This window comes from Oreochromis aureus, linkage group 13, assembly GCF_013358895.1.
Source record: "Oreochromis aureus strain Israel breed Guangdong linkage group 13, ZZ_aureus, whole genome shotgun sequence".
Taxonomy (NCBI): Eukaryota; Metazoa; Chordata; class Actinopteri; order Cichliformes; family Cichlidae; genus Oreochromis; species Oreochromis aureus.
The window spans coordinates 27210255-27235968 of record NC_052954.1 but is presented as its reverse complement, the minus strand read 5'-3'; the positions used below and the strand labels follow the sequence as shown (position 1 = coordinate 27235968).

The following is a 25714-nucleotide window of genomic DNA, read 5'->3' as shown; positions in this document are numbered from 1 at the left end:
AAGAAATAAAAATATTTTGGAAGCACATGAAATGTTTGTCAGAGACATTTCATATGAAAATCCCTTTATGTGGAATATATTCAGATGACTTCACAGTAACATCAAAACAGACCAGACTATTGGACTCTTTCAAGCCAGGAGTTACTGGACTGTGTTGGGACAGTATGTGTGCACCACTGTTGAAAACATGGACATGACAGGTCTCATGTTGTATTGTTCTGGAGAGACTAACTTACAATGTGAAGGAAAAGCAGGAAGACTTAGTCCAGACTTAGTCTTCTATAAACATTTTCAGAAATGGAAATGTGGCTCCTGTCTGGATATATATGTCTAATGTTTGTAATACTAGCTTTGAAGGAACTTTTTCTATAATGATCTGCTATAAGATTATAGCAGAAATGAACTCCCTATGGTTTCCAGAATGTTGCACCAAATCATACTCAAGAAAAATGTTATAGTGTCACTTTTAGGCGAAAGCCCTGACCTGCCCTTTAGTTCTTAGTTAGTTTAATTTCCAAGTTAAACACAAAATACACAGGCAAGGCAATAATATGAGACCTGACCTGAAAGCCCTCTCTGCTTACTTTTCCCTTATCTTTTTCGTAATCTATCAATCAATTAATCTGTTACTCCACCTCAAGAAAGGAGGTGCATTTTTTTTCTGCATACCTTTCCCACCATTCTCCTCCTTTTTTGTCTTCCTCTGTGACCTTGATTGTGCAGGGCAGTAGCCAGCCTTGGCTTCCCTCGGTTATGGCAACAAGGCCGTTAACAGCGTCCGTGAGTTGTGGCTTGGCGTTAAACTGCGCTCCAGCCACAGTCAATGTTTATGTCTACCAATCAAATGCAATGTGTTTATGTTATATGGCATTATGGACAAGGAGACTCTCTAAAACAGAGAAGAAGGAGTTCTGCCCAGGACACGGGGTTTATGGTCCATTAAGCATCAGAGAAAAATGAAGCATCAGTTGAAGGATAAAAATTGAACAGAAAATCTGGCTTGATTTTGTCTTTAGATTTACAATGCAGACAAAATTTAAAGCTGGACAAAAAGAAGCAAAAACTGTTGAAAAAAAGGGGAAACATGAGACGGGCCGCTGACGATTAACCCATACTGCTCATTGTGTATATCTCAGCTGTCTTAAATTATTTTTACCAAATGACTGTTGAGTCAGGATCGTTTTTCTGTGAAATAAGCTCAAACCTAGGAAAAGCCTTTGAATTGCCCAAATTTTCCACTAATGATGAAGAACGAGTTCGAACTTTTATTTCATTTCAACTACAATTTATAAACTCCAAACAAGAAAAGCACAAAGCAGAAACCTTGAAACTCATCTCTCTGAAAGAAAAAACTATTCTACAATTCTTCATCTTTTCCAGTTTGACTCTAGTGATTATCAGATCTCAGCATTGTAGTAAACAGCAGCTCTGGCGTTAGTTTATTTATATCTCTAAGAACACTGTGTGTGTGTATGCAGATTAGCTGAAATGATTTGCCATTTCCTCCCAAGGAAATCTTCAAGCTGTTTTGGCCTAAGCACCTCGTGTGTACGCAGAGTAAACACACACTTAATCCTCCTGGATACAGAGACTTGACATCAATTTGTCCCTGTAGGGGAGATGCCCCAGGCCAAGTTTCCCAATCCTCATGTCTCTCTGCCTCTTGGCCAAAACATCCTTCTACCCTTGATTTTTTTCCCCCCCTCAGAACATCTGGATGGAAGACCCAAAATTGCACGTTTTTCTCTCCTTTCAGAACTACTTAACAGCCCAAATTGGTTGTGAGTGCTAAGAAGACGACTTTGGTTATACTTAGCAGCTTTGAATGAGCCAGTATCCCTCTCCTCTGGGAACATATCTGTCACACTGTGGCTGTAAATGAGACTGTTGTTTTTTTTCTTTTAATTGTCTAGTCTGGAGACAGCCATAGTAGGAGATAATAGATGCAGTTATACAGAAGTTAATTAATGACAAAACATTTGAATAAGAAGGAGAACCTCACAGCTGTAGGTAGTCTGGACATCAACTGTGCTTACTTAATGGACACAACACATTTTACATTAAAAACAACCTATAACATGTATGTCCAGTGACTGTAATTGCAAATATAACCAGAGTTGAACATCATGGCAGAGGACCCACGTACCCAAATGATCTTAAAAACTACCATATGGGTGGAAAAAAAGAAAGCCAAACTTTAAGCTTTGTTTATATGAATAGTGTCTCTCATATGGCTTTAAATACCTTATAGTAATACAATGAAGCACAAGTCAAATAAACATAATATGAAAGGTCACAGGATTGAGACTTGTTATAAATCAAACTTTTACTGTTGGGGGGAATAGCAAAAGTATTTATTGCTGCTTTAATATGGGTAAGAACCACATTCTTGAATTACATCAGGAACAAGAAGGTAAATTAAAAAAAAAATCATCTTTTAATCTAAACACCAAAGTTCTTAGGTGTATGTAATCTACAGCAAACATGTAATCTGTGCTGTTGAATTTATTTTATGATGGATGGCCACTGCTTTTTTTAAATTATATTTTTCATTCTGACAAAGTGTTTTATTTTATCATCAGTGAACATTAGGTGAAACTAACTTGCTGGGGATGAATTCTGTACAAATCATGTAGGAGAATCCTGTCCCATAATTGACAATCAGAGCATCAAGCTTTTTGGAAACATCACAAAAGTTTTGAGTTGATGATTTACCTTAAGGTAGTGGGTTGTTTTTTTTGCCTTCTACCATGCTATAGTGGGTCTAACTAAATACACAGCCTTCTTTTATTCTGTTTCAAATAATTTACGTTTGTAGAAATATTATATAATATTGCTCCACTTCCTGTTTTCCAGAAATGCTTTCCTAGAAAAGAAATACCAAGGATCTGGTGGTTGGAGCAACAGATGTAGAAAATCACATGAACCATTTGGCTGAATCGCTGTTGTTTTGTATTAGCTGGTGGTAGAAAGTAGCAAAGTAGACAGATATAAAGGATGAGGGGACTTTTTCTGTCTGACTCATTTCTTTTATCATTCTTTGTCTCCACTATCTATAAAATGGAAATGATAAAAGCAATGGGTTTTCCATTTTTCCCTCCTAAAACGCTCCCATTTATGAAAAACATTTAAAGACATCTGTTTCGGAAAAAATCCCAAAGTTCATCGGTCAATATAATTCAGAAAGATGGGGGTTTGATGCTGTTAAAAGTTTCATCATTTTGTCACTCAGACTCAGTCAGTTATTTTTCATCCTGTGAGATAATACCATTGATTTGTTTTCATTTTTGTATCAATCATTTTGTAATATGTGTCAGCTTCATCAAATTGTGGATGTTTCAATTTCTTCACCACAATCGCGTCTCTGTCCTTCACTGAAATGCTTCCATCTTAACCCAAACCAAATTGGATCAGTTTTCCTGCTTTCCCCTTTTCTCCTCAATTCTCTCCTTCCATCCAAATATTCTTCTATTCATACTTGTATGCCAAAGTAATAAATTCTCACAAGGTGCTTTTAGACAGAACGCTATAACTCATGTCACCACAGGAGCTAAATCTGAGCACAGGGGACAGCATGATGCAAGCATGCTGGAGATGTACTCAAAGGGATTTATTGTGACATATTTCATCTGAGGCAATGCAAGCCCTGTTGAACTGGGATGTCTTGCAGGGGGGGAAGCACGTGTAGAGTGCTGTCAAGGATAGCACATTGCAATCACAATCACAATCAGTAAGAGCAAGGTAGAGTAAAAGACTACATTTCTGGATTATACTTAATGAACTTGCAGTCATATTGTCACTCAATTTCCCCTCACCCCCAAACTGGTCATGGCAAATGGCAGTCCCTAAGCCTGTCCCTCCAGAGGTGTCTTCCTGTTAAAAGGGAGTTCTTCCTTCCCACCATCACCAAGTGCTTGGTCATTTAGGACAGTGTAATTGTTGAGGTTTGCTTTCTAATGATGAAGGGTATTTACACTTGAGGCGTTGGCAAATTCACACTATATAAACAAAATTGAAGTGAAATTTGAAGGACCTGTGGAATTTGCATGTTCTACCTGTCCCTGTGTGGCCTCTTTCCTCCTATGGTGCAAAGACAAGCATATTACATTAACTGGTGATTGGCTGTAGGTGTGAATGGTTGTCTGTCTTTTAGCTCTGGAGACATGTCCAGGTCATAACTCACTTTTTGCCACATGACAGATGGGATAGGCTCCAGTCAGACTACAACGCTGACTAGGATGAGCAGAATAAATGGAAATGGATGGAGCGCTATGAACTTTAGCTATATCACAATGAGATATGTGTATCAGGTTATATGACTATACAACAATAATTGAAAAGAAAAACTGAAATAGAAGATCACTGATTGAAAAAGGTTAAAGAAATTAGGGGGAAATTAATGCAGAATGATGCCTTTTGAAAAACACCAATAACATACAGTTTATTATAAAGAAGATAATTATCATCCAAATCAAAAGCCTTGGTTAAATTAATAACCTAAATTGACCCTTTATTAAAGAGAGACTGCTCTGCAAAAAAGTAGCTATAGGTCATCTGTTACTAGTACAGCTTTGCTTTAAAGATGAACAGCCTCTATTATATGCATGTAAAAGATGAGCTAGTTTAATCACCACAAGATGGACTCGAACACGCTCTAAACTTTGGTTTAATATATTAAAAGTGAATTCTAATCTTTGATCTGACCAGGATCTTTTTATAACCTCGACCAAGCAGTTTTCATGCCTAACTCTAGACAAATTGTGCCAAACAGTCATTATTGTGAAGTGACGTGACCAAATATTTTTGGGGCCAGTGGTTGAAAGCAAAACTTACTTGAACTCTAGTCTCCAAGCCTCCTTAAAAACTGAAATTCCTCCATTATCTCAGGGAGGTTTGTCTAGATAGTTTTAGGCATTAGGTAAGAACAGTGGATATGACAGTTTGGGATGAGAATACGTCATGAGGACATTTTATAAGAGAAGAATTAAAGATGAAAAACAATGTTAAATGAAAACAAAATGTATTGAAACAGTTGTTTATTTTTTAAGTTGTTTATTTTTCAAGTTTATTTTTTAAGTTGAGTGGATACCCTCTGCAATGACGCATGTTTTGCAGGTTATCTATAACTTGCTCTCTGCAACTGTTTCTGTGAGACAGAAAACTGTTTTCTTTATGTTATACTTGGAGGTTTTGGTTACATTATATAAGGCCAATAAATAAGCCTTTCATTAAACAGTGCATTTTGATTTTGTTATTTTCTCAGATCTCTTTTCAACTAAAGCAAGCTTGAGTGTGTGTCGTTTGGCCACATATGCTGATGAAATCTAAAAATCTCTTGCATGAAAGATGAATCAGAGTTTTATGCTGTAAGTGGTCAGTGAAGCACATGTGGATGATGTTGAGGAGATGGAGGGGAAAGGAAGAAAGAGAAAAAGGTCATGTGGAGGCTAAGAGTAGACACACACACACAGACACACAGACACACACACACACACACGCAAAATGTTATTGAGCAAGCTCATAATAATAACAGCCACAAATTATGATCCAGCAGATTGCATTTTTTGATAATAGATAAATATAAATGTATATTTTAACTTATTTTTTATCACACTTCATTGTCATAACAAAGAGCATATCACCTACTACTATGTCTGCATCTGGACATGATGATATGATAAATGATATGCTACTTAAACACATAATTTATGTAGGATTCAGATGAAATAAGTGGATCCTTGGAGGAATGCCTTCTCTGGCTTACCTTTCTCCCTCATTTATGCGTTTTACTTTTCTTCCTTTCTTCTTTTAAAAGACTACAGAAGAAAAAAACCCTTCAATTGTGAACCCGAGGGGTGAGGGAGAGGACATGATGTCTTGTAAAACATATGCACTTAATATTAAGGTCGTAAAACTTGTAAAATTAAAAGCTATTTTGGAAAATAGAAAAAGAAATATTTATGCGCTTGGCTCTGGACTGCAGTCGTTTTATCATGGGGCAGCGAGGGCCTGCCGGGGCACAGGTAACGACTGTCAACAGGCATGGGAGGGAAGGAGGGTAAAAATTCAGTGGGGCTGCATGCTCTCCATGTCCAACCAGATGTCCACATGTGTGACTGGGCTTCCCCTTTTCAGTGGGCCAGAGTGGCCAGTGTCAGGATTTCAAGGGAGCAAGAAAAATGGAGGGAGAGAAAGAAACAAAGTCTGCTCCTAATTATATAAAAAGAAGAAAAAACAAAAGAATCTTGAAGTTTTAGACTTTTGCTTATGTTTAAGCTTGTGTCACAGCTATGCAGGGGAAGCTACTGACACACAGAGCAGTCTCCCTGATGACAAGAGGGAAAAATGAGAGGTGAAAAAAATACAAAAACAATGTCCACCAAGTCAGGTTGATTGAAAAGCTGCAAAAAGCAATTATGATTGTGAGAATGTGCAGACCCCTCATCTTAGCAGCCAGCAAACATCGTAAATCGTGTGGCGGCCTCTGTTTACATTGTGCTGACCTCTCCATGCCCTCTGGTTCTGGCTGGGCTCTCCGTGTCCTCAACTCTGTTGACATACATACACATGGTGCCTAGTTCATACAGTTTATACAGCAAATGTAACGTTTTTTTATTCTTATTATTTTTATGACCTGTCTGCATATGGGTTATTCAAATGTTGTGCAAATTCAGTTGACACAGATTCAAATAAAATAGATCAGGAAATTTTGAATTAAGTTAAGAGAAGCAAAAGAATACTAGTTCACATTAATCTCTTCAGATTTTTTTTGGCTTCCAAACGACCTTTTATGAATTTTTTTTTTTCAAGGACAAACTTTTTAAATTCAATTTATATAGTGCAAAATCACAACACTCAACTCAAAGAGCTTTATAATTTAAGGTAAACGCCATACAATAAAATGGAATAAATCCCAATAGTCAGACCGTGTCGTTACTCATACGGCATATTTGGGGACTGTGGGAAGGAAAAACTCCCTTTTAACAGGAAGAAACCTTCAGCAGAACCAGGCTCAGAGAGGGGCAGACATGCCATGACAAGTTTGGGGTGAGGGGAGGGAAACAAGATTAAAAAACAAGATGTGGAAGAAAGGTAGAGATGAATAATAACTGATTAGAGGCAAAGAAAACTAATCCAAGCAGTGTCCTCAAAAGTTAATGCTACTAGTTTTATGATAGGGATCAGGAAAACTGGCATCTATCCATCTACTGTCAGTGACAAGCACTCCTTCAGCATTTCATGACGTGTGAATACACATCTCTAAAATATGATGACTGACAGTACTGAGTGGGCAGAGTAGACCAAGGGAATATATATATACAGTATATACGCTGGGAAGGAAATCTTACTCAATGCTGACTTTTACTACATGTTTCTGTGAGCTGTATTGAATATAAATGTTATGATGTTATGACATTCAGATGTTTAGCTGGCTGTTGGCTTCTGCCTTGTATGCTAATCAAAGGTCTACAGTCTGTTATATCTGTATGGTTTGTGCAACAAGAAAAAAATAAACATGAATCAATCTCTCTCTTGTTCTCACCCTATGTATACACACGTGTATGCATGAGGTTCTTCATTAAAATGTTATAGGTAAAGTAGAAACGTGGGGGTATTCTTGTGTTTAGTACAAAATTTAGCCCCACTTGCAGCATTGAGTAACTTAACTAATGGTGATAAGAGCTATAGAGATTGACAGACCACGTGACTTTCGCGCATTGCATGCCGGGCACTGGTGGCAAAACAATCAAAGCAATGCATCAAACGCAAGCATTTGCAGCACCGCAAAACGTTCATTCTCCGGTTCCAATACCTTCTTGCTTTTTCTTTGCCCCCCAAAAAAGGTATGTACAAAAACGAAGGAGAACAATGCCGGTCCGTACAAAGACAGACTTGATGAAAAGTCAAAGAAAAGATACGAGGAAAAAATCAAAGGAGTGAAAGGGTCAGACCCTTACGAGCACACAGAGTGGACAAAAGACGTTAGCGTGCTGCCCAACTTTCACCACACTCAGATTTATAATTATACGGTTCTTGGAGTGAGTGCATACACTCATGAAGTTTTTAGTAACTTCAGGTCACTGCAACAAGCCCAGGTACAGTTTACCGACGGATGGGTACAGGACCTTGAAATGCACCGTGTAGAACGAAAGACCATCGTACGTATCGTAAGTTTACCAGTCTCACAAATCGTCTTCATAAATACACATTCGTTAACCGTTTATTAATATAACCTTTGAGCTCAACGGTAATTAATTAGTAGTGGAAATAATTTCTGGTACGCATTACAGAAATGTAGCAGTGACAGTAATATTGTATGTTGTAATCGTACTGGGCAATTAGTGATACAAAAAAACTGTTTCATCCTGTGAATAAAAGTATATGTTTTTGTCAATGTACCGTGGTAATAACAGAAGCGAAACGCAATATTCTGTCAGGACAATTCACTATTTATGCACAATAAACAAAGGAGCATAGCGCAACAATTTCTGTTCAGCGCCAGACTTGCTTGTAACCTGTATCACCAATTATGTTAACAAAAATGACGTATTAACTACTACAAAACACTGACCTTTGTGGGAATGCTTGGAGCAGACTAACATGTGAGCTGGAGTGTTCTGGGACGTTATATTTGGTCTTCGAATGGCTGCAAACCAGGCCATCCGTCGGCTCTTTGTTACTTCGGAAACATGGCTTGAACAATTTCTCTTCAACGACGTAATCCGATAACAACCGATCTCTTTACCCGTCAGCTTCCCGTGGCTGTCATGCGACCGGCTATTGCAGTTAATAATACAACAGCTTCTTGCCATTTTTTGTGTTTCTTTTTATCGCTGTGTAACTGATTTCAATTGAAAGCCTGCGTGCGCTAGTACCTCTTGCCACGAGTTTTACCCCTGAATGACGTCACATTTTCAATCTCTATAGAGGCCTCTTTACCTTTGTGGTCTTGTTTTGATCTGATCTAGGCTGTACAGGGTACTTTCCTAGATCTGAGGACATTGGACATTTTTGTTTCTTTTAATGTTGCCATCCATTCATCCATTTCTTCCACTTATCCGGGGCCGGGTCAAAGGGGCAGCAGCCTAAGCAGAGAAGCCCAGACATCCCTCTCCCCGGCCACTTCCTCCAGCTTATCCAGGGGAACACCAAAGGGTTCCCAGGCCAGTCGAGGGATTTATTCTTTCCAGAGTGTCCTAGGCCTGGCCTGGGGCCTCCTTCCGGTGAGACATGCCCATAACACCTCACCCAGGAGGCATCATTGTCAGTTGCCCAAACCACCCCTATTGGCTCCTTTCAATGTGGAGGAGTAGCGGCTCTACTCTGAGCCCCTCATGGATGGCCAAACTTGACTTGACTTGCTGCCTGTATTTTGGAGTTGTTCCCAGTGGACAAAAGGGTTTGTTCCCTGCACCTTCAGATCAGGGAACAGGTTGTGACTGTCGTCTCTGCTTACGGGCCGAGTGACAGTTTAGAGTACCTGGGCTTCCTGAAGTCCCTGGGTGGAGTGCTTGTGGGTGTACCACCTCCGGACTGTCGTCTTTCTGGAGACTGCAATGCTCACGTGGGCAACGACAGTGAGACTCGAAGAAGTGTGACTGGGAGGAACGGCCTGCCAATCTGAACCTGATTAGTGTTCTGTTACTGGACTTCTGTACAAACCACAGCTTCTTCATAGCAAACACTATGTTAAAGGGTGTCCATAAGTACCACGTGGCACCAGGACACCCTGGGCTGCATGTTGATGATCGATTTCGTAATTGTATCATCAGATCTGCAGCCGTATATTCTGGACACTCCGGTGAAGAGAGGTGCTAAGCTGTCAACTGATCACCATCTGGTGGTGAATTAGATCAGGTGGTAGCGGATGATGCTGGGCAGACCTAGGGCACGTAAACGTATAATGAGGGTGCGCTGGGAATGCCTGGCAGAGGGCCCTGTCTGCAGGATCTTCAACTTCCACCTCTGAGCCCATTTGGACCATGTTGAGCACCTGCTGAACACTGAGCTGCTGCCGCTAGGTGGTTGGTGCCTGTTGTAGCGGTAACTCCCAAACCAGATGATGGACATCAGAGGTGAAGGGAACCATCATGCTGAACAAGGAGTCCTATCAGGCTTTGTTAGCCTAGGACAGAATTTCTAACCAAGTGGTGGAAGGCTTCCACTTGGTTTGTCTCAGAATCTCATCTCTGTTTTTCACAGATGATGTAGTTCTGTTGGGTTCATCAGGCGATGGCCTCCAGCTCACACTAGAGCAGGTTTGCAGCTAAGTGTGAAGTGGCGGGAATGAGGCCATGGTCCTCAGCGAGAAAAGGGTGGAGTGCCCACTCCGGGACATGGACGAGTTACTGCCCCAAGTGGAGGAGTTTAAGTATCTCTTGAGTTTAATGTTGCATGTTTTGATATGGTGATGATGATGGAATAAGTCGGGTGTGGCGGTTATTGTCTCAGGATCAGATTGCCTTTCCCCACTAATTCAAGAGATCAGAGAAGGAAGACCTTCCGCTCTGCGATGTAAGTATGGGTTTATGCACCCCATGCCACATGTGTCTTTCAAGCTGTACAGCTTGTTGTGATAATAAAGATAATACATCAAATAAAAACCTACACCAGCTCCTGAAACCCTTGCTGTAAATCAGGAGTGGGCATTGGGGTGAAGTGGCTGCTCCATCCTTTCAGATTTGTTTTTTAAAATTACATATTTATTACTATTTTTCTTTTAGTTATGACTTATGTACAGTAATTATGTTCAAATTATGATCATTTTAAACCTCTGTATGAACACTTGAGCATTTTAAATCTGATAATTCTGAGAGTGATGTAGAAAAGTCTGAATGGTCAGGACAAAAGAAGCAGACAGTTTAGGAGCAGCATTTGTTGTGGGAGACAATAACTCTCTTTGTTGTGGGTTTTGTAAGTACAACATACTTACACAAAGGCAAAACCCAAAAAGCACAACACGGGCCCTTTAAATTTTACCTCATTTACACCTATGCCAGATGTTCAAGAACTAAATCTGAGGAACAGTTACAGACTGTTACGTCATTATTTTCAGTGTTTCAGGGTTAGTTAGCTACAGTCTGACATACATTCTGAGAAGTAATTCCAAACAGCTTTGAGAACACAAGAACACTGAGTGTATAAAAACTTCTGCCAACCACATTTAGATGAGTTGGCGTTACATGTAAGCAGCAATCATAAAGACAGAATCGTGTGAAAGAAGCTCAATACCATTTGCTTGAGACACAAGGACAATGTTTTGAACTGAAACTAGGAACCATTTTATTGTGCAGGACTGTGGTAATGGGCTACTTCTTGCCCCAGTGAAAGAAAAAAATCTTAAATGTTTCAATCTTCAGTCTCTTTCACTCTATAGTCATTAAGAACCCAGTATTTCCATAAACAAATACCTGATTTACATATAGCAGACAGCTCACTAGGAAAATAATATAGCTTCTATAAAAAAATACAACATCAACTGTGAACAGGATGGCACATGTGGACACTGGGTATTTCTGCTGTTCTGATATGTGTCTTGAGTGTCTTCACATTTGAAATTGGACATTTTAAACAGAATATTTAATTCATGAAAGGTATGCACATATTCCCTTTTTCGATTTTCACTAAGCAGCTCTGCATTTGTCTTTAGTTTTACTCTTTTGATGTAAACCATTAAAGATATCGCAGAGAAGCATACTTTATAGGCTGTCTGGTAGTTGAGGAGAAAATATGTAGCATAATGTCCTTGAAAGCTGATGTACATTTGTCTGTGTACACCTGTCTACATGTGTGCAGCTGTGGGGGATGCATATATATGTAAGTACACTAGTATTTGTGTCTTGCCTCCTTGAAAAAACCTCTGGAAGACCATTATGCTTTGAAATAATAACACACACAGATCCTTTCTCTGGCACACAGGCGCACCAATGGACATGCTACATACACCTCTGCACATCTCAGCACCGCCAAAATGCACTAAAAATTTATGACCTTAACATTCCTGCAGGGTCAAGCAATTTATCAAATGCTGCACATTCTGGTTTCAATTACACAGCCGATTGTGGAGAGAGGTTATTTTAGCAGGTTCATTTGGCTCAGTAGGGGAGGTCGACTCTTTTTGCTTAACGCACCATCCGCTGAACACAACTGGGCATTACTTTCTGCACAGACACGCCTCTCTCTAACTGCTACACATGGCAACAGAGAAGAAGTCAGGATGCAAGTAACTGAGCAGATGAGCTGTGGGTGTTATCACACAACTGTCTTTCTCAATTTCTGTTTCCCTCTTGTCTTCTGGCTTCGTCCTTCTTACAGATCTTTTCCAGTGGCAAACATAGTCTATCATTCTACATGCTTGTTCCTTCATCCATCTGAAGCTTTACAATGATGAAGAGTCTTCCATCCCTCTGTCTATTCATTTGTCTCCCACGTCACCCTTCTCTATCTGACTTTCTTGATCTCTTCGTCCCTTTTTCTGCCTCACACCCTTTCCCTCCACATCTCTCCTCTCTCTCTCTCTCTTTCTCTGTGGTAGAGTGGTGATAAATCCCTATTTTATTGCTCGAGAATTCCTCTCTCCCTGCAGGGCTGACAGCTCCCCACGTTCTAAGACACTGCTAGGACCAAACCCAATCCTCCCTCCCTGCATCACTCCATCTCTGCCTCCATCTGGCCCTGATTACCGATAGAGTGGAATGGTGGCGAGGCGGTGTGGGGGAGAGACTGGAGGAAGGCATCACAACATTGCACCCTAGGATAAGGAAAGAAAGAGAGGAAGGAGGTATGTTGTGAGTGGATGATGCACAACACGTTGGTATGAAGGAGGAAAACGAGAACGACACAAGAGGTCTTTGTAGTGTGTAGATGAAGAGGAAAATGGAAAAAAGCAACAGAGAATTTCCGAAGGAATGATTACATTTTATTGTTGCTTTAAATTTTTAAAAATATATATATATATTCTTTTTCAGGTTCAAGAAAAATCAAGTGCAAAAGATGAGATATTGTAGCATTGTTGCAAGCAGCTAAATTTAAAGAGGGAGGGGGAAAATACCCACTCTCCAAATAAGAAAATGTGACACTTTAGGGTAGGGAAGCTGTTAAGGGAGTAACAATGTATGCAAAATAACGTCATGCTCTTAGTGTTACTATAAAGCTAGAAAGAAATCAGCATAGTCAAAAGACACATTTAGATGAATGTGAGAGGAGATGCACAAAGTGCAAGTAATGGAAATAAAGATTAAGAGATAACTGCAGAGAACAAAGAACAACAGGTAAGAGTCACAGTCAACAAGTGTCAGGAAAAATGGAGTTAAATGTCCATGCAGAACAAACACCCTAAGTGTTCATTGTGTTTATTGGAAATATTGAATACACAACATACAGCCCCGAGGAGATACAATAAAGACTATTATACTGTGTTGAAATTTGGTGCTTTACCTGCATGAATGCTTTAAACCTAAAGTTGTAAACTCTCACATCAAAGACTGTTAAAAACACACAAAGAGTGCTGTTATATAGTAAAATGCATTTAGATTGAACTTGTGATCCTTTGACTTTAAATATTGTGTTCACAGTGACAGGCTGAATATTTTCAAGTTTCCTAAAATAGCAGAGAACAACCACTGATAGAGCAATTGAGTCCTGCAAATGTAATTGAAAAGTGATAATGACCATCATTTGGTTGGAAAGAGGCTAAATGGAGAGGAGATTTTGGAAGACTGTGCATGCGTGTGTGTGTGTGTGTGTGTGTCCTGGCAGGCTGACTCAATGCAGCAGGTGCCAGAGGAGTGTGTAATAAACACAACTGCTTTGGACAAGCTGGCCTCTCACATCAAATAATGTGTTTTGGCGATGTCCACCTCAGCTGTTCACACAATCAACACTCAGCAGGCTCTTAAGACAACACAAGTAATTAATATTACAGTTTTTCACCCAAGCATGAAGGACTAGTATTGGTTTAGTTATGGCTCATTTATGAATCTGGGGTTCTGGAAAGTAAAGCGCCTGCTAACTAGTGTGTAAATTCTGTAATTCAATATTGTTTAGACTTAAGAAAATGACACAAATACTGGATATATTGTATGTTTATACATTTTTATGAAGTATCCACTAATATCCACACGTCTGTAAAGACAGTAGGTTCCAGGTTGCGGGTACATGAAGTTTTCTCATTAATTATATTATGAATGTTTATACCAAACATCTTAATAATTTCTTTGTTTTAGGGTATTGTCAGTCTTTATTTACCTTTAATTACACAATGTCAATATGACAGATATCATGCTTTTTAGCTTTTTTTACACAGCACCTTGTTTTCCTCTACAAGTAACTCAGCAAACATTAAAGGAAATCCACTAGACACTCTTGACTAAGCTTTAAGCTTCATGTTAGATTATGACTCACCCCCCCACACACCCCCACCCCACCCCACTTGCTCTCAAACCACCTCCACCAAAATAATCAGGATAATTTCTATTCATTATTACACCTCCATTTATCTGCGAGACGAGACGTGGGGAGGACGGGGTATAACTCTGAGGAATAACAATACCATTAAAAAGCCTGTGCGGCAAATATCAATCATTGTTGCCGTTAATGTCCCTCCAGCCTATTCAGATGGCCTCTCTCTTTTCCTAATGTCCACCCATCTGTGTGTGTGTGTGCCTAAGTGTGTAAGTGAACAAGTGTGTGTGTGTGTTATATTCAAAGCCCTTTAATCAACAATCGCTGCATCTGGGCCAGATAATGAATGGCATTGTTTATAACCTCACTCCTGTATCTGGTGATAAATGCATACACGCCTAATGCTATCATTTGAATAAGAAATGAGATTGTGCTTTATTTCAATATCGAGAAGAGATTGCGTTAATATAAATTTCTTGGTAAAGTTGTGATGATGGTGTTGATCATGATGTTCCATTGTCAACCAGCCAAAGGATTAAGCTATGGCAATAAAACTGCAAAGATCCAAAATGAAGATATGAAGCCCATTGCTTTTGATTTATGGCCTGTGACAACAGGATAGATAAACAGGAAGGGTTAGAAGCAGAGAAAAAAAAATCCACTGAAGTGAAAAATAGCCAGACATTTACAAAAAAATAAACATGTAAAATGCTCTATGAGCATTACTCAAAGTGGAAAAACAGGATTCTGTAAATCCACTAAAAAATCTTCCATCACATGGGCACTAATGTTTGTGCAAAAGTTTTTGTGTTTATTTTTCCACTCTGACACGTAGCAAAATTTCTGCGTAACTTTGGATACACTGTGGATTTCACACTTGTAAAGTGGTCGAAGGAAAGCAAACCTACCTCAAACGTCGTCAAAATTACGTACGAGGTGTTATGACAATAACGGTTTGGATGAAATATCATATGTGCTGATGGGTAAATGGACGGCAAAAGTTCAGCATCACTCAATGCGAACTCATTTAAATCACCACAAAAGTCATATTGCAAAGAGTTTGACAAAATCATATAATATACCGTATCATTTATTAAAATTACATCCATGAATAGAGATTAAATTAGGTGCAGACAGTAGTTATATACTGTAACTGAATCAGAAACAGTACAATGTTCACACACAAAAAAAAATAAATTTGAACAAGTGACTCAAATTCACAAAATGTGTTCATTTTCATAAATGTTTGCATGATAAAATCAAAAATAAAGGAATACTGTATTACAGCAAAAATACTGTGCAGACATTTTTCTGGCACTATTTCCTCAGTGACATTATCCCACTGGAATAGCAGTGGCGTAGTGTTACAACCCCGCGTGTTGCCACAGTGGAATACAGATAGAGAACAGCTCAGCGTTTGCTACCGGGGGATTTTAGCTGTCCAAATCTTTGACAGTTTCTTAGCAGCTCTCGGCCCTAAACTGTGAAAGATTCCAAAGACAGATAGAACCCCCCCCCCCACGCCCTCCACCAACCTCCACACCCCCACCATATCAGCCAGTATCATTGATAAAGACAGCCTTTCAGGGATGACACTGATAGCTGCTCCAAAACCATTCGAAAAGTGATTTGCCTGCCATTTTAGCTGCTGCTGCCCTCTTTATGATGCACACGTGTCCAGGAAGACAACGAGTCTGCTTTTACAGAAGGAATTAGGAAGGACCTTAAAAGGTTGCAAATAGGTAGTCACATTTTCAACAATTTCTATACATGACATATTGCATGCAATTAACCTTTATATTATTAAGCTTTGAATTTGTTGTAGTGGCTCAATTTAAAAGTAATTTCATTTTCAACAAAATACACTTATTACAGCGTCATGTTGATTTAAGATGCAAGTGAACATCTCAAGAATTACTGCAATCGCCTGTTCAGTCCTGGTTGCAGAAATTCTTCACAAAGCATTTAGATCATATGGCATAAAGGATCTGCTCTATGTTGTTAGGTGCAGTGTTGTGAGGACTTGCTATGTGCCTTTGCAAAAAAACTGAAACTGTGTTTTTTATATAAAGAAAATAAGACCTTATGTGAAATACAATTTAAAACGTATTTAATACTTTGGTTTTTCACCAAAGCGAGGTTTAAACATTCAATCAGCTGTTAATTTGAAAAAGGCACTTTTAGGCGCAAAATTTAAAAGACATTTTTTTCAAAAACTATAAAAAAATGTTTGATGATAACTTTAAATTACTGCATTTAAAGGCCAACTCCAGCAATCAAATATGTAGACGTTGTCCTTATTCCTCTGCTCCTGCATCCCTTCACCCCTCCTGAGGCCTTCATCCCCATCTTCAGTCCAAATGAATGACGCCAGCTGGGGTCGGCCGGCTGATGCTGGGCCCTGTTAGGTGGCACTGACAGCTGAATTATCCCACAGGCCACGGTAGCTGATTATCAGCGGAGAAGTCATCAGGGCATCCCAGCCTCGCCTCCAACCCCCACATCCTCTTCCCCACACCCCTGTCACCCCTTGTCAAGAGAGCAACGCTTTCTCCAAGCTCACTGTCCAGGTCCTCTTGACAGGTAATCTCAACAATAACAATTACCACCATTACTGGTGTCATAAACAAGTGGCCAACCCCAAGCCAGGCAATAACAAAGGCTTTATAATTCACCATGCAAGGCCTTATAAATACATGTCAACAGGTAAGAAGTGTGAAGTAAAGAAGATGAGTACTGGTGCTCTCAGGCACTGAAGTAAAACTGTGTATTTGAGTATGTTGGTTGAGAGGAGCGTTGTTGGTAAAAGCTGAGGATACAGCAGGAAACTGAAATCAAAGCTGCAGACAGATGTAAATATAATCACATGAGGAAAAGGGATTTTAGATTTTGAATATATTTTATTAGGTGCAAGTCTGATTTATTTATTTACTTACATGTTTAAATGTAGCCAGAAGTGCAGTGAAGCAGTTTTGTCTGATTTTTCTATCGATGAAGCCATTTTATCTGAGAATAGCATTGACTTTATTATTGATTTAGCAATAGAGGCAATATTTCACTGTAAATCTTGGATTATCAGAGAAAAAATGAAGGAACTCTAATTCATCAAATAAAATATCTTCCCATCTTACATATTGACAACCAAGCAAACAAATCCCAAACAGAGGCATTATAATTTATTTTTAATGATCTCAATTTGATTTAAGAAATAAGTGATGTGAAATTAAGTGAAACATCACTGTGTTTCAATCATTTAAAATGTATACTTCTATCAATAAACTATATTTCCAGCTTTATTTAATACAGTTCCAAATTCTCTTTAAATGTTTTATTACTTTAATGTTTTTTTAAGATATCCTTTTTTCCCTCCGTGCATGCTCTCTTGTTTTCCACATATATATATATTTTGCATCAGAGTATTCCACCCAAGCGATTCGAGCCTTACCATTTGAAGTTTGGGCCAGCTTGCTTCCTTTCCTCAGCAAAGCAAACAAGGCGCTGTGGCCCGGAGCGCTAAAATAATTTGAGACTCCCTGATGAGGAGAGCTGAGCAGCAATTAACACGTGTCAAAGTCGACATCATCAGGTGCCACTCTCATTTTCTTCCCAAGACTCAATGGATTTTTTCCCCCCCTTCTCATCCCGTTTCCTCTTGTTTATTCACCCCCGAAGGCGACGGTGGAAAAAGAGGTTTCCATTTCGGATGCGGCTGGACTCTGGCGCTTTTTACGATCACTAGTTAACGCCGCCGAGATCGTCGCGCTGATGTCTCGCTTCGTCCTTTATTCGTTTTTCTTTTCTTCCTTCCTTTTTTTTCAGCGGCAATCAGATCAGACAGGCCAGTAATTCCTGCAGGAGCGATACTCCGAGCAAAGAAACAGAGAAGAGGAGAGGAGAGCAGGGACTGCACCGTAACGTTAATGCTGATGTGAATTCTGCATAGTTTTTTTTTCTTCTTTTTTTTAAATCAACATTTAAATGTTCATTTAGTTTGGCAACAAGTAAATTAGATAATTTTATATAGCACTAAAAGACGCGTTAAACGGAGTAATTTTTTAAAATTTTCCCGTTAACATAATAATAATATTAATAAATTAATGCACAATTGTAAATAAAATATATGATGAAAAGGAAACAATTTTAATGAAAAGCCTCCCCAGAAAACAGATCTGCAAATTAGATAAACAGAAATAACAGAAATTATTTACTTGCATTCCAAAATATTAATTTATTTAATAAAGGCTTCTACAAAATACATGGCTTATTTATTAATTAAAGCATAATTTCAGGATAAATTAAAAGTTTGGCACTAAAATGTATAATAAAAACAAAATTTATGTGAATCAGTAACTGAAACATACTTGATAACACTGAAATAAATAGAAATTGTATTTAGCAACATTATTTCCAGTAACAAGCATCTTTCCTTAATTAATAACAAATACACTTCATTCCTGAATGAAAACAGGTCATTTCATTTAAATACTGCCCAATTACATACACCATTATTAACTAAGGGTGTGGTGAGTTTAAATTTCCAAATGAAGTGTCAAAACAAATTAATATCCATTTTTCTATTATTAAAGACAACTTTGAGCACAATTAGAGGACACACATTGCATCTCTCTGGAGCACAATTTTATTTTTAACTGTCATTATTTATGACAGTTAAAATTCTGGAAAGTCTGGATGTAAAACACAGATGTGTTTAATCTCCAGCTAATTCAACCCACAATGTCAATGTGCTTGCAAAGATGAAGAAAAGGAAAAAATGAGAAATCCAGAAACTAAAAGACATCAACAGCAGCATCATGTGGCAACACAACCTAATTTCTAAGGGTTTAAGTTAACCAGTTTTTCTGTGCCCTTGTGGATGCAGATTGAAGAAAAGGAAAGAAGAAAAGGAGGAGGAGGCGTTTTTGTTGCTATTCTTCTGACCTGAGCTGCTCATCTTCCTCAGAGCTCAGCGGGAGCTCGGCCAGCACTTGCCTTGCCTACCCAGGGTCCTTTTGGTGTGTGCATATCATTAGCATACATTTCTTCCTGGCTGACGAGGCCTCGCTCTCATTAAAGCTTCATCTCACAAATTCCCTCCCAGAATCCTGCTGGTCCTTGCCGCCATGAATCCATACCTGTGGTGGTGGTGGCTGCTGATGATGGCATGCTGTTGTCCAAAATCAACCAGATGAGGGTGAGAAGATTGGGAGGGAAGGGAGGGGGGGCGGACAGAGGGAAAAAAGACGGGATGTATTGGGAGAAAGGGCAACAGTGTCTGTGGAGTGAAAACAAAAGAGAAAGCAAAGGAGAGGAAGAAAAAACTGAAGTCAAGTGAGAGAGAGGATAAATGAGTCCTCTGTGTGCACTAATGCTCTCTCACCCCCTCTCTCTCTCTCTCTCTCTCTCTGTTCCCCACTCTCTCTCTGTTTCTCTCTCTCTCTTTCTGACTCTTGAACCAGGCTCCATTTTGTGTTAAGCAGCTCCCTCTCTCATGACAGATCTCTGGTAGGGTCATGGGTCAAAGTTGAGGATAGGGTCAGTTGTAACACAGCTTGTAAGGGAACTCTGCAAACTCTTCATCTCTCCCCCCTCACAAATATCTCTTCTATCACTCTGTCCCCCTCAGCCAAAAAGTGCTTTGCAAGCTCCAGTTTGATGAACTACTGCATCTTTAAAGTAAAAATGATAAGCATATGGTGAAGAAAGCCCATGAAAAGATGAGCATTTAGATTTTTTCCTTTTTTTTAAAGACTAAACAACGGGAAGGAGCTGGAGGAGTGGGGTATATCGCTGCAGGTAAGATCCAAGATGTCCAGTTCGACTAATAGAGAAGTTGCTTATTAGATGCCAAAACACTGCACTTTGGTTTATAACTCCACGAGGACAGATTTTACAACTGTAGGAAATTATAGCAGTGACAGTTTTTTAAATGAGCGTGAGGTAAGCAGAAATCCAGTGCACACATTAAATAGGAATCTTTGCAGGAATGTGTGCTACTCAAGATTAATTTCCTCACCAGACAACTGTATTTTTCCCCCCCCCCGCAGGAAACCTGGGCTTTGACACCAAAATGCATCAATAGAGTGGTAACACAAGTTTAAACAATGTGTACTTCTGAGTATATCTACATATTGTATCAGTACTTTCTTCCTTTCCAATCCATGTAAGCTCCAACCACATTTATGAGGATGCAACTTCAGAATGTATACAGACTTTTAGCAAACTTTTTTCAAGTATTATATATGTTAAAAAATGGAAAGCATGGATTAATTTACCTTTGCTTTAAAATGGTTATTGGTAGCCATGCTCACGATCAAGTAATGAAGACATTGGACATCACTAGTGCAACAGTGTGGTTTCCTTTCCTTTCCTTTCCTCGTTTTTAAAAACTAAACATTCACACACGCCGTAAAATCTTGCATCCACTCATGAAACAGTGGAGGGAAGATGTTATAAAGAGGAAAACATGGCACACCAAAGGAATTTATAGACAGTCTGCATGTATGCAGAGCCCATACATGCAAGGACTCGCACTCACACGCAAAATGAACCACACATATAACACAAATACACGGACAAACCGCATCAGTCAAACCTCCATACCGCTAAACACTAGTGGAGAGCGGAAAACAGAGAAAGAGCGCGAGAGAGGGAAAAAATGATGAAGTCGGACTTGAACATCAAACAATAAACAGTCCATTAAGTCTGTGGGTGAAAGGGTTGGGGGAGCAGGGGGTGGGAAGGCAGATATTGGGGAGGTGGGGGGAGAGGAATGATGGGAGTTTATTTAAAGCATGGTGACCCCATGGCCGAAGGCTGCCTCGGTGCAGGGATGAATAAAACTTTAATGGCTCATAAAACACAGCGACCCCTTCTCTGAGCCCAGCTTCACATCGTTTATTCCTCCTGGAACAACCAATCAGAATCTGTGAATCTCCAAACACAAAAAAAGGGCGAGAGAGGAAAACAAGAGTAGAGTTAAATAAATAATTCTGAAACTTCAGTTTAAATTCTTAGGGCGAGAGTCATGACTAATTAAGACAAATCTCACTTGTCCTGTACATTTACCGAAGAGAACAACATTTTGAGACTGCAAATCAGGATACAGGGTGGGTTGCCAAAAATAGTCAAAGAGTGGAATGTTAGACTTGGTGCTTGGACAGTAAATTAAAGACTGTGTTGTGGCTAAACAAATAAGGTACAAGGTTTAAATTAGTGAACTTCAGAGGTGTTGGACTGCCATGCTTTTGAACAACCAGAACAGAGCAAGTATAGTTGATTCGGTCTAATTTAAGGATTCATTACTTTGTGATCATTATGTAGCTGGAGCTGCATAACTAAACCATATGCAGGAGATTGACAGCATTCTTCTAATATTACTCTGAGGGAGAATGCTAAAAGACAGAACTTTTCCAAAAAAACATGGACTCAGATGAGAGGCACAGGAAAGGTAGTTGAGAAAGAAGCAGAAAGAGCAAATTTATAGGTAAAAGAAAGATATTTATCAAGAGAATTTAAGATCTGACAATGCAGGTATGAAATGTAAAAAAGAAAGAAACTGAAGGCATTTACTTTGTCAAGTAGAGCTTGACAAAGACATGTAAATCACACAAACACATGGCCACAACCTTTTTAGCACCACACTGCAAAGGTACAAACTATTAGCAGCGGTTTAATCCAACCCATGTGAACTTCACTTATTGCCAAGGACCATTTGCCTCTTTGGAAATGGGCCCGTGACAATCTGAAGCTGAAGTGTCAATCCACGCCACCAACACCCCTGGGCTTGGGTTCTGTAAACATGCAGCTGTCACCTTATTTAACGCTCTGCAATTTCTTACCCTCCACTTCACTCAGTCTGCACTAGTCTGACTCCAGGAGTCATTCTGTTGATGTGTTGAAGTGCGGTAATTTGCATTTCTTAGTTGCCACTTTTCCCAGGATCACTCCTGCTAGTTACTTTAATTAGCAACAGCCATTTCACTGAATTTTTTGTCTAACTTGACCACTAAATACATTGACTTTGCTTGCATGTCAAAGCATATAGAATTATTAACATTTAATTTTAGCCACAATACAAAAAAAAGTTAAATACACTTTAAAATAAATAATCTGTGCTGCAGACAAGGGATCCAAAAAGGGCACGCATGCCCCTGTGTGACCATATTGGATGAAAACACAAAATGTGTGTCTGTATATATTTGTGTGCACTACGGTCCGTGACCCTCCAAAGCCCTTTCCTCCCCTACTTGTTCAGCCCAGCGGGTGTCATTTTCAGGTCATGAGACTGTAAATATACATAGTTAGACCCCACAGCCATAAATCAGAGTGAACAGCCTGAACTCCTACACGGACAGATAACATGAGCCAGACGTGATCTGCCTGCTTTAATAAATAATAATAGCACATATTCATATCTTACAGTAAGATAGGAGTAAAGAGTATATCAATTAAACTGACTACTATCACACCCACACACATCACAGTGTAATATAATGTACAATACTACTATTTTAATTGCAACTATTCACCAGCTTTAACAACAAATATTACTACATATTACCATACAATAAATGCTACAAACTATACTATTTATATAGTGATTAAGCAAACTTTTAAATATTCAATTAACTACAATTTACTTGTTTTTATAAAAATAGAATTTTTATAAATTAATTGGATACAAATAAACTGGATTTTAGAAACATTTAAGTCCACAAAACAGATAAAGACTGAAAATCTGGAACTGTTAATATCACTGTAATCCCAAGGACTGCATCCATATAAGCGTTTTTGTCACATATGGATATGCACTCCTACACTGGATGTGTCCGAACGGATGGAGTTTTAGTTACTTACATGGTCACTATTTTCAACCAGATTTCAACCCCAACAAGAATTTGGTGGAGTGATGATCTGGAATATTGTAAAGTGAGATGACAGATTTTTAAGGATACTTGCAGGTGAAAAAGTAGAATAGAATAGAATAGAATTCAACTTTATTGTGAAAAAGTGACCTCTGAGTAGCCATTTTGTTCCTTGGTAAAGAAGTGTTTTTTCTTTTGTCATGCAGGACAATACACCAACCCATGGGACCATGGGCAGCACCATGGACTGCTTTGTAGACATGGGAACAAAACCATAAAATAAAAAATTCCTAAACTCAAAATAGGAAAATCTATGAAGGTGGAGGTTTTACTGGTACCAATGCTTGCACATCACCTGTACAACCTGCACTATTGTGCTACAGAGTCTATTAATTAAAATGATATCGTGTCCTCTATTTATAACACTATTACTGGCGTTGTTGCTTGTGTTTTGAACTTGTCAAGGCTCCAACAATGAATTAAAATAATTTCCAGACTAAGCTGCTTGATCTACAGTGCATCACTATAGATCATGCAGCATAGTAGGTAGTCACACATGCCAAAACTCATTAGCACAGTGGAATGATGGAGGAAATAAGTTAAATCTTTTTATAAAGTTACTTTTCATGCAGAAAGACAGCTCTGTGACTGAACTTGCTCATCTTAATTACTGCTTTGTTTATAATTATCATTACCCATAGGCTAATGCATATTGACTTATGCTATGGCAATGTATGTTGAGAGTATTTTGAAGTTGTTCGAATAAAGTAAAACTGCCTTTACTGGTGCCAAGATAGACTGCCTGTATATTGGACCTGGAGTCTATATATTTTCTTGGTTATTAAAAGGGGTCAAATAAATTGAGAGGATATTCGCCCCAAAAGATACGAAACACACTCGGTGTCTACAGTGACGATAATACACACGGTAGCCACAGTAACTGAATACTGATGATCGTGTGTATGCAAAGTCGTAAAGCAAAAGTTACTTGCCAAAGCTTGTCATTAATGCCAGGTGTCAAGTGAGATAACTGTTAAGTTTTAAACAGAGCTTTAAAATTGCACTTCTTTCAGTCTACCAAATTTCAGAGAGGTTTTATGACCAAGACGGTATTCAAGCTTCGCTTCGAGGCAACTGGCCTCTTAAAACATACTTCTTGTAAAAAACTGAGCCAACACCTTTTCCTCTCTCAAAGGCTAGGAACATTAAGACGGTAGGCATTCTTTGTCGTAATTATCGACAGTAAAAGTTTACTGAATAGACTCTGAAACCTGTTTGGTGGTTTTCATTGTAATTAAGAGCAGAGCATTCATATTGTGCAAAACTGTAGCTACTGAAGTTCCTTCTCTGCACAGGAAGCATGAAAAAAAAGTGAATGCTTTATAAAAAAAAGAAAAATACTTTAAAGATATATTTCCCCATAAATATTAGTATTGGTAATACTATTTGATATTTCACCATCTCTCAACCAGCACATCTAACATTGCCATAAGATAATGTGGTCACAATGCAACAAGTGCAGACTGAAAAGCAGGGGACATTATCCAAAAAGGCTACATGAAATAAAGTAAGGTACACTCTTCACAGGGCCATCAGTGATTAAATATTAGTAAAAATTCCAGTTTTAGTGTGAGTTTTTTAACCTTTCCAATGTGTCAGTTAACCAAAGAGCCCACCATTGTTCACTATGATCAACTATTACTGACTAAATTTGGAAAAGACTTGGGTTTTGAATTCCTACTCAATCTGAAGGTACAAACTCGAATGTAGCTGGTTTTAACAGAGCAGAACTTCGCATCCCTCGATGAAACCAGCCAGCAGCCTAGTGAGATTATATGCAACTGCAGAAAAATAGCATGTGTTCTCCCATTTCTTCTTAAACCAATAAATAAAAGATCAGTAAATCTAAGGATCTAGCATAGCCGGTATTATCTGCTATTACAGTTAAATTAGTGTCAACTCCTGTCCAGAAAATCATCGACTCAGTCATCCAGACTTTAATGATAACGAGTGAGTTCTACTTGACCTCATCAGGATCAGTCACTACATGGAGTTCCCATTACTATATTAAACAAAATAAAATCATTCATTATGAATCATCTATAATGGTGATGCTGTAGGTCAAAGGTGTAAAAGTAGAGTATGAAATGAATGCATTTTCTGTTCAACACCCTGGCAACAGTTAGGACAAAATATGTCAAAAATCTAAACTTTACATCATCGCATGATATCAGGGGGCAGTTAACTTGAACTGTGCTACATTTACATCATTCCGTCTGTGATCTCTGAGGCGGTAAATGTTTTTCCAGGCATTAACGCATCATCAAAGTGTCTGAAACCCTAGGGGGTTTGATCCTCCGGATCTCTGGAGGGTCCGTGGACACAAAGTCTACAATTATCTCTCTGTTATGTCAAGTATGCTTGAGCCAAAAATTGCTTGCCTTGGA

The 25714-nt window shown here is 38.9% G+C and overlaps 2 long non-coding RNA genes across 2 annotated transcripts in view; both read right to left on the bottom strand.

The window, feature by feature from the left end:
* Window positions 1-15092: 15092 nt before the first annotated feature.
* LOC120443298 lies at window positions 15093-17981 on the bottom strand. Its single transcript, XR_005615324.1, has 3 exons — window positions 17849-17981; window positions 17340-17409; window positions 15093-17243 (listed from the first exon to the last, which is right to left on the bottom strand). It is a non-coding gene; the product is annotated as an uncharacterized LOC120443298 (long non-coding RNA).
* Window positions 17982-20675: 2694 nt separating this feature from the next.
* LOC120443299 overlaps window positions 20676-25714 on the bottom strand; it is a 54771-nt gene continuing 49732 nt past the window's right edge. The window contains exon 3 of the long non-coding RNA XR_005615325.1: window positions 20676-21334. This is a non-coding gene — a long non-coding RNA (uncharacterized LOC120443299). The remainder of the gene's footprint in view (window positions 21335-25714) is intronic.